The sequence below is a fragment of the Dipodomys spectabilis genome, unplaced genomic scaffold (genome assembly GCF_019054845.1).
Source record: "Dipodomys spectabilis isolate Male_0828 unplaced genomic scaffold, ASM1905484v1 ptg000040l, whole genome shotgun sequence".
Classification (NCBI taxonomy): Eukaryota; Metazoa; Chordata; class Mammalia; order Rodentia; family Heteromyidae; genus Dipodomys; species Dipodomys spectabilis.
In genome coordinates, this window is record NW_024870717.1 from 3,099,469 (window position 1) to 3,110,050 (window position 10,582).

Here is a 10,582-nt window from a genome sequence, read left to right on the forward strand (position 1 = left end):
TGTGATACAAGCCTGGAATTCTAGCACTCATGCAGGAGATTAGAGAGTAGAATTACCTAACGATATCTTCCCTGGACCAGGTAGAATAATTTTGTCTCAGTAAAACAAACCATCAACAAAAAACGAATACACAGTTGGAAGTTTGGCCTAATTTTGTCATTATGTTTTGAGAAGTCAAGTTCTTATTGAATGCAACTCATACATATCCTCACTTGTTTTTTAGATGCTCTCATCATTACAGAACATTCCTAGATGCAAAATAGCTCATGATTCCCATCCAAAAACTTGCAGAAGTAAGTAAGCCTCATTCTGTTGGATTCCAAATAAATGTTGAAGGATTACAAAAGCTTAAGTCTGGAGAAATAGCAAAGTTCGTCTAATGTAGGACTCTGTAGACCTTGTTAAATTAGAATTTAGATTTAAAATATATTTTTTGGTTTTGTTTGTAATTTCATATGCTATAGGATACTACAAAATTCTTTTTAAGTAGATGGATTATTTGAAAAATTCACAAAAGATTCTGGCATTCTATTTGCCTAGATATTATTTCAACAGAGTTATATTTAGAACATAGTTAATAGATAATTCGCACAGTTCATGTATACCATGTTAATATGGATGATCTAGACAGAGTTGCCAAGAAATGGATGACATTAATTTATACATTTAGAAAAACCAATTTTTTAAGGGTTTGGTTTAATATGGTGTGAAGAGAGCAATTGTGTGACATCTGCTTTCTTTTCCCTATATGTACCACAGGAAGCCATTTCCTTATTTACGTTCCTCTGTATACATGGAGAAAAATGCTAGGTTTGGGGTTTGTTTTCAATTTTGTTTTTGTTTTATTGGTTCGTCCTAGAGCTTGAACTCTTGGCCTGGATAGGGTCTCTGAGCCTGTTTATGCTCCAGGCTCATGCCCTACCACTTCAACCTCAGTGCCACTTAAGTCTGGCTTTTGTGGAGAAGTTTTTGGAGATAAGATTCTAAGAAACCTTCCTGCCTGGGTGAGCTTTGAATCATAATTTTCCTATCTTAGCATAGTGAATATCTATGATAACTTAAAAGTATAAATATAAATAATATTTGCAAGTGTTAGGAAAAATGATGCAGCTCAGTTTATGGTGGTGTTCTTTTCAGAACAAGGAGGGTGTCACATTAGCAGAGGTGTAGTATTTTTTCAAAATAGAGATAAGGTATTCGTGATGTGAATTAAGGAATTTTAAGGTGTCCCTTACAAGTTGGAAACTGTTGGGCTAGTATGACTTTATGGCATAAATCTTGGGATTGATGGTCATAGACATAATAGCTTACTCTTATAAAAAATTGCTTACTCTTGAATAATTAATTATTACACATGCTTCACAGTTTTATCCTCTATTAGAATGTGGCTATTTTTCTATTTACTTCTCAATCTGCAACACCCCATTGGAAACTGCATCTATTGCAGAAGTACATAACATGCAAACAGGTACTGTTTTGAATCTCTTAGGTATGTTGAGAATTTAAAAATGAGTAGTTATTAGTCATAGGAATTTTGAAGAACACATATATCCTGTCCTCTTAAAAACTTACTTACTTTTAAAAGTTATGGGTTTCCATAGCATTAAACTGTTTTCTGTTTTAGAATGAGAAAATACTAAATTTATTCTTTTTCGAAAAATTTGGCAAGTATATTGTGAAAATATTGTCTAGTTGGATAACATGCAAGTTGATTACCCTCTGATAAAGAAGGGTAATTAATTCAAATTAGATGCCAAATAGTATTGATTTTTAAAATGTTACTACATAAAGAATATTATTTACTGTGCCAATACAGTGAAATTATATTTTATGCAGCTTATTTTTTCAATTTTATTATAAAAAAGATGTACAGTGGGGTTACAATAATTGTAAGGTATTAAATCATAACTTTTCAAACTTGGTAACACTCCCTCATTTTTCTCACAGTTTCCCTTCACCCCTTCACTGCTCACAAGTTGTGAAGTACATTTCCAAAATATTGTCTTGTGAGTATTGCTACTGCATTGATTTGCCTTTTGTCCTTTGTCTCACCATTATGCTCACCATTGTCTCACCATACAGCAGGGATAAACCATAGAGGAACACCCCAAAGAAAACAGAAATCACATAGTTCATCAAAAACAACAACCACAAATGAAAAAAAAATCTGGTTCCATATCTTGGAATTCATTTTGCTTACCATCGTCTAATATGGTAATATATACGCATAACAAAGCCACTAGAAAATAATAGCTGCATGAATACTATATCATGAAAACAGCATGTTAACATTTTGATGGTAAAGGTGGAATTAGGATTGGTGAATTTGCGGTTCTGATAAAGAATTTTCAAGGGTTTTAAAGTTATGACAAGTAAAATTTAACTGTTCAAAATTTTTAACAAGTTAGCCTATTAAGAAAATTTAAAATTGCCTGGAAGAATAGGTTTTCATGCAAAGAAATCCAAGGAGACTTAGTAGAGAGGGAGCAATGTGGATGAAGATGGCTCTTTTTCACACTAAACAAACAAACCTCAGAAACCTTGCTGTAAGTCCTGTAGGTTCCCTTGGAATTGTCCTTACCCAGGAACTGTATTCTCACTGTTTGAAACCAGATTGTATTGGAATTTAAATTAAAAGTTCTTAAAAAAATAAGGTATCAAAATTTGTAAATTTACCTTTAATTACCAAACAGTAATTCTCTGAAAAAGATAATTTGAGTCAAAATATTTAGGGAGAAAGTGCCCTCCACAATAAAAGAAGGTGTTGGTATTACACATTTCTGTTTGTAACACTTTCCACAATGTCTTTGGACCTGAAGCAGTGAAACACAGAAAAAAATTCTGATTGGAAACTTCAAACCAATGATTTGACATTTCTAAGTGGCTCACAAAAAATAATATTCTTATTAATATGAGATAGTGAAGACTTCTTTTATTACATATGCCAAAAAGTTTAGAAAAGAATTGAGCAAATGGAAAAAATAATAAAAAAATTTTCTTAGAAGCCTTAGCTCAGCATAATGACTTCAGCAGTGAAGGGAGGCCAAAACTTTTTGATATAAATTGTGTTAGTATTTTTACTCCCTAAAGTGATTTTACAGAGCGCATTTGGCTCACTACAAGGCAGAACTGATTGAATGAAGACATGAAAATATATTCCACATCCAAATGAGGCAACTTAAAGAGTTTTAAAAGAGAAATAATGAAGATGTAGCAGTGGTGGAGCCCGTATGGTCCTTCAGTTTCACTAGACTTGAAGCCAAGAACCTGTGATTAATTGGAACTCCGGCAAAAGATAAGAGGACATAGAAGTAGGACATAGAAGCATTGTCCTTTTGTAACAGACACTTTCTTCCAAGGTATGGGTGATTTAACTCTATTCTCCTCCATACAACTTGGTGAACAAATGCAAGACCAAGAGAGAAATAATCTATTGAAATAATTTTGCATAGAATAACTTCACTGTTCCTGATATGGTATCTAAGGAGAATCTTAAGAGAGAAGATAAAAGTGCAGTATTTTTTGGTTTCCTCTAAGCATCTTGTTAGCAAATATATCTTTGAGGTTAGACAATTCTGATTGAACCAAGTCATGGAGTACTTATTTTTGTGGGCACTTTAGATACAAGAAGTCTTTCAAGGTAAAAGAAAAAATATATAGCCAAATATTTGTGATCACAGCTTCTTGGACAGTTTTCTGGAGACAAAGATTTACTTTAGATTTCTCCTCATTAACATAGATGTTGTTTCATAGCAACCAAATGCAAGAGGGAAGTTTTATGGACTCACTTGGCCAATTAAACAGCATGAAAGAAGAAAATGGCAAATAATATTTAATGAAATTACTTTGACCAATTACTTTGCCAGAAGAAAGAAGAAAAAATATAATTCAAAAGCAATTTGACTTAAAAGTATCAAGAAAGAGTAGTGAAGAGAGATTAGAGAAAATATAGAGGATTGTTTTCTCTCCAGTGGAGCAATGGGTTCTTGATCTTGTTTCTTCCATTCTACCTCACAAGCTACCAAGTGTGTCTCAGGACTGGATTATCCAGTTCAGACAGAAAACTCGTAGAAGAAAGATACTGTTTGCAGCAGATATAGGTGATTTATAACCTTAGACAATCTAATTCTGTTCAAAATTCTCCCTATCCCAAACTTCCCTCTTTGAACAGCTTTGTTTGCTTTTCCCAAGACTGCCCTTCATTAACTGATTAAAATTTTGAGTGGTCATATTCATACTCTCTAGAGATTGCTGTTTGGTTGTGATTTTTGTGTGTTTTTGTTTCTTGTTGTGTTTTTTAACTGAATTTTAAAGGGTTGTGCAATTGTGTTACAATTAAATATATCCATCTAATTGTCCAATGCTCCTAGATCAGAGTCACTCCTTCCATCATTCTCAACCAACCCTTTCTCCAAGATTTATTTCCAATTTACAACTTCCTTCATCATATGTGTACATTCAGTATTCTAACTGTACCTGCCCCTTGTTCATTTTTCATTCATTCTATGTCTTTACTATAATTCCTCTCTGGTTTCAACTTCCTGATTGTCATTCTGTTAAACTGTCTATTAATACTTTGAAAAGTTTATATACATTCCATGGAGTTTCAATCCTGCATATTCTTTAACTGATGCCAGTTTATATTTCCATAATTCATTCATCTGCAGCAACAATTTGCAAGACTGGAGATGGGAAGCACCTAAACATGATTTTATTCTCAACTGTTTGTAAGATTAATCTTTAGTCAAAAAGAAAGTTAAAAAATGGCTTAGAATGTATTCCTAACTATTTATTTTTATAAATGGCTTTGTACAATGGTGTGATTCTTTTATTTTACATGGAATAATATTTTCTACTACCTATAAGTTTTGGAAAAAGAAGAAAATTAAAATTTATTCCTAGAGAGGAATATGATAGAAGTAGAAGACAGATACTATGTTTGTCATATCTCTGATAAGTACCCATATTCAAGACTTAAAGTCATATTTCTTACTATGTTAGACAGAGGGAAAACATAAAATAACATATATTAAGGCAAATATTTGTGATTTTTTAAAATGTACCTTATTAAATGATGAAATTTATTAGCTAATGTTTGGGTTTGAAATTTAGGAGGTTGATCTATTTAACACATTTCTGAAAGGCTCTTACTGAAAAACACAAATTGTGGGTGGTAGTATTTCTACACTTTAATGAATGGTTGAACATGTTTGGCATTAGTGCTGTATAAATAATTCAACTCTATTTAACTTGCTCCCTACACTTGAAAAACTTGTAATGTCACTAAGTATCATCAACTTGTCAAATGTTATTTTGGCGAAATTGATTCTAAAAAGTATATTTGAAAATGAATATACTTTCAGATTAAATTTAGATTATCATTGGTTTTAGAGTGACATTTTTATACCACAGAACCATGTTGTACTGAAGTCCCAGTGTTTTGAAGCACTCCTTAGTGCTTCAAATGTTTTTCTGAATTACATTTGACCTCTAAGTCAAGTTTTCGGGCTTTGGTAGACCAATTATGGATCTGTCCTTCCAGGAACTATTTTTGGCCCACTTATGTTGGAATAAAATCTTTCGTTAATCATAGGTGAGGAGTATTAAAAATAAACATATGACACTTTGTGAACTTGTTCACTCATATGGGCTGGTCATCTGTAAGTTGAATGTTTGAATTACAGTACTTTCTCTCAAATTTTGTGATCTCATCCTTCATTTTAAGTTGCCTTGCATTTCACAATTGTTTACTGCTAATTCCTGCATCTCAAGGAATTGGGGCCCTGAAATATAGGAAATGCGAAATTGAGATGGGTCTTCAATTACTGTGTGTTGATATGTTGCATGGGCCTTGGTGAAAAGTCTTGCCCCTGTTATCTGATGATGCAGGTAACTGGGACCTGGGATCCTAGGACCCATGGGTACTGCAGAAAAATAATATTTTTTAGACATCTTAGCAAAATTTGGGAATAATCAGTAGGAATGCTTCAGAAGTATGGAGAAAAACAGTTTGAGACAGGCGAGTTAAAACAATAAACAGAGCAGCAGAGTAAAATCCATTACAGATTAGAGGAAAACATTGTTTTTTTACCATGTGGATTCAGAAGGCAAAGAACAGTTATAATGTATCACAAGTTTATACTAATAACATTGCATTGATACTTTTTATAGTCTAATAAATATTTTAAACCTAATTATTTATATTCCAATTCTATTTATTGGAAAAAAATAAATATCAATTTATTTGTCAAATTATCAACTAATTCTAGTAAGTTTCATTGTGTGAAATATAAAATCAGCACATATAAATGTAAAATGTATGACTATATATATTTAAAAGGCACACATTTTGCATTTTTCTGTTGTAGTTACTGTATCAAAGGCAACTCTGTTTTAAAGTATTATTCCATTATCTCTACCTCCGTGTTTGATAGAGTTAGACCTAAAGTTTTACCATTTGTAGATTTACAGCATGGAGGAAAGAGGAAACTCTGTGATTAAAACATTATCAATTTAATGCCTAATAACGAGGAGAAACATATGCACTTCTCCTGTAACTCTGAAAATATTTGGTTATAAAAAGGCAGTAGTGTAATTTCCTGCCTGGTTGGATCGTAGACAGGCCAGAACAAAAAGTAATCATGCATATGAACAATTTTTCCACCTTCTTGGGTTTAGCTACTTTTGAAATGGAAGGTATAATAAACAATTATATTTTGATAAAATACCTTCTAGTCTGAACAGTTCTGTTTGAACGGTTCATCTCTCTATGATCTCTTGTAACCAAGATTAGTTTTGTTCTAGTAAGAAAATCTTTGCTGTCAGGGTAAGATATTCTAGTTGGTCTGTTCCCACATGGAAGAAGGGTAAAGGCTCAGGTAGACATTTGTTCCAGTAACACCTCATTTGGGAAATTGTCAGCTGAAGAAGTTTAGAAGTATCACTTAAGCAATGCTTACTTTGAATCCATTAGGTCCACAAAGCTAATTCAGTTGAATAAATAAGTACTTGAAAAAGCCATCACCTTTGGACCTATCTATAAATAATTAAGAGTACGATCAAATACCAAATAAAAAGACTTAATATAGTCATTGACAAAAAAAATTTGCAAATGTGAGCAATCGACTGATCAATATAATTTTTTTCCACTATTCACAGAATTTAAGGGAAATAAGATCGATAGCATTGTTAGGAACAATAAGGTTTCCTTCTTACAAGTAGGCACCCATAGATATAAGCCTGTATAAAGATTGCATCATTAACTACTTAAATTTAGAGGATATTACGTGCTTCAGCAGCACGTATACTCAAATTACAATACAGAGATTAACATGGCACTTGCACAAGGATAATATGAAAATTTGAGAAGTATTCCATATTTTTCATTCTTCAGATGCAAGAAATGAAAAACAGTTATTAAAAAGTTGATTACAAAATTACAAGTGTAACAATACACGTAATTCATATTATTAAATTTAGTTTGACATCAGTGTATTAAATCTTCACCTCAGAAAGGCGTTTACATAGCATAAACTTTACAAAACTTTTCAAATTAGACATCACTGACATTTTATCCCAAAGAAAAATAATATTAAGACCTAGAAAAAAAGGAATCAAACTGTTCTATATGGAATGCAATCAGAAAGGACACATTAATGAACCTATATATTATAAAATAATGTAGAATTCAAAGTATATCTAGGAAAAAATAAATTATGAACATTATGCAAACATTGAATATAGAATATTTTAAAATATACTTTTTCGGACAAGCATCAGAAATATTTTAGTTTCTGTACTACTCATTTCAACAGGTAAATTAAAATTATTTCTGATTAAAAAATCACAAACTCTGAAGAAATTATTATACATGTATACAAAAACTATTGAATACATTTTTACATCCAATGCAGGAAATTCACTTGGAAGAATTCCATGGAATCCATGAATTTTTACAGTAAAATATTGGTGCTGCCGGGCACTGGTGGCTCATGCCTATAATCCTAGCTACACAGGTGGCTGAGATCTGAGGATCATGGTTCAAAGCCAGCCTGGGAAGGAAAGTCTGTGGTACTCTTATCTCAAATAAACCACTAGAAAACTGGAAGTGGAGCTGTGTCTCGAGTGGTACAGCGCTCACCTTGAGCTGAAGAGCACAGGGATAGCTCCCAGGCCCAGAGCTCAAGCCCCATGATTGACCAAAAAAAAAAAGATATTGCTCTTATTTTGATTGTGAAAATGTTTTGTTGGGACACAAAAGATGGACTTGCATTTTTGAAATTTAAGAACCTTAACCTGACCATTAGGACTTCGGTGAACAATTTGTACAGCCTTTCACAACTTCATAGAGGTAGTGATACATAATTATCCTTTTGGCAATATCAAATACAGTTTCTTCTATATTGTTCCTCAGGCCTGGTTTCATATAATGGTTCAACAGAAGGCTATCCAGCATATCTTTACTATCTCAATTCTCGAAAGCAAGATGTAAGGCTGTCAAAAGTCCTTTAGTTTGGGGAAGTGGAACTGTGGCTCAAGTAGTAGAGTGCTCCCCTTGAGCTGAAGAGCACAGAAACAGCACCCAAGCCCAAAGCTCAAGCCCCATGTATGACCAAAAAAAAAAAAAAAACACCACCACAACAAAAATCAAACAAACAAAAATATTTGGGCTGGGAAGGTGGCTCAGTGGTAGAGCGCTTGCCTTGCATGCATGAGGACCTAGGTTCGATTCCTCAGCACCGCATAAGCAGAAAAAAAGCCGGAAGTGATGTTGTGGCTCAAGTGGTAGAGCGCTAGCCTTGAGCTGAAATGCTGAGGGACAGCGTCCAGGCCCAGGGTTCAGGCCCCACGACCAGACCAAAAAAAAAATTTAAAAAAAGAGTCCATTAGTTTGGGCATTGGTATCTGTATCATGATGAAGTAAGAAAGAAGCCACTCTGGTATTATTCCACGTATATGCACTGTGCAGGGGTGTGCAGTCATCTACAGTTATTGCATGTGCTGCTTGACACACCAACTCACTGACAATGTCTAAGTGTCCACTGTAGGCTTCTCGAAGAGGGGTATACTCATCATCATCCCTACTATTCACATGAGTGGCCTTTTGGGAAAGAAGTCTCCGCATTGTAATAAGCTGAAATATTTTCGGCAGCCCAATGAAGAAAATTGCTTGGATCCTTCTCCAATTTTTTTTCCTGCAATTGATACCATTCCTTACTTTTTCATCTTGTTCCCCATATTCCTAAGAATTGCCTAACCAGAGACTTTGAGTGCTAGTGGGAATGAGGTGTCCACGTATTTCCCTACTAGTTCACATTGGTTGAACTGGTCAGAAATATCTGGTGAATTTTCTGCAACTGTTTATTCAAATGATTTATTTTCTCTTTTTCCAGTTTTACTATTCGAAATTATTCTAAATGGAGAGTAGAGAATTGATGGAGAGCAGAGGAAAGATGTTCCTCCGTATTCAACATACACACTGAAAATGAGGACCAGTGATGTCTTCATGTGCAACTTATTCTACGAATGAGAAAATAGGAAATAATGCCTTCTATATAAATGATTTGGGGAATGGCAGAGCAAAAAGTGAAATGATGCAACCAAAAATATAAAAGCAAAATAAATGAGGATAATTATGGAGCAGTCATATTATGAGAACCATGAAAGGTAGAGAGAAAGAAAGAGTCAGATGTGTAATGACCTAGCTAGCCACAAAATCCATGCCTCTGATCAATTTGTAGAGCAGACAAAATTTTATTTTTAAAAGAGATGGAAATAGAATTTATGTATTTACTTGAAATTAGTAAATACATTTTTAGTAGCCTATGTAAAGAGACATAACTTTACCAAATTACAGACAATAAAATAAATCATGGATAATTCTAGTAACAGATCTGGCTGAAATCAGTTGAATCATACTTTTCTTGTACAATGAAGGAATAAGAAAATAAAGCAGCTAGAGAAGGCAGGCAGATTGTATCTGTGACAAAACTTTGTGGAAATTGGTATTGAGGATTTCTTACTGGTGATCCACTTGCACTGGATGCATGATTCTGAACTATTGCTTGCTGATTCTGAACTATTGATTTGATCATTATATTCTCCAAGAAGAAAATGAGAATTGATAGTGAAGGACTACTAATACATTTTGACCTTCTCACTAAGCACTTTCAATCATCAAAATCACATGAAGACAATAGAAAGGCCTACTTTTTAGATGAAAGCAAGTGTCTTATAAAAAGAAAGAATGTATGTAGTCATGCAAAACACTTCTATTTTACCAATGCCTCATACATTTTTCTAATGTTGGGTACCAATAAATAATGGATCTATTAGAAAGCTCTTAAGACTCAAATGTTCAATAGTGAGTTCTCTTACACTATATCATGGTATTTTTTGTGTATGGTTTTAAGAATAAATTTACATTACTAACTTGAATTTCTGACAAGACAGTATCATCACTGTACATCTTGCTTCTATACTCTCATTTTAAAATTACCATCTAAGTATGTACATTAGATAACTATAGAGGAAAAAGTAGAAGCCACACTGATGGCTTAGGTCTTTAGTAGTAGTTAATCAG

The 10,582-nt window shown here is 33.4% G+C and overlaps 1 pseudogene; it reads left to right on the top strand.

Annotated features, from left to right (window-relative positions):
- The first annotated feature begins 7,286 nt into the window (after positions 1–7,286).
- LOC122106411 lies at positions 7,287–7,383 on the top strand (annotated as a pseudogene).
- Positions 7,384–10,582: the final 3,199 nt, after the last annotated feature.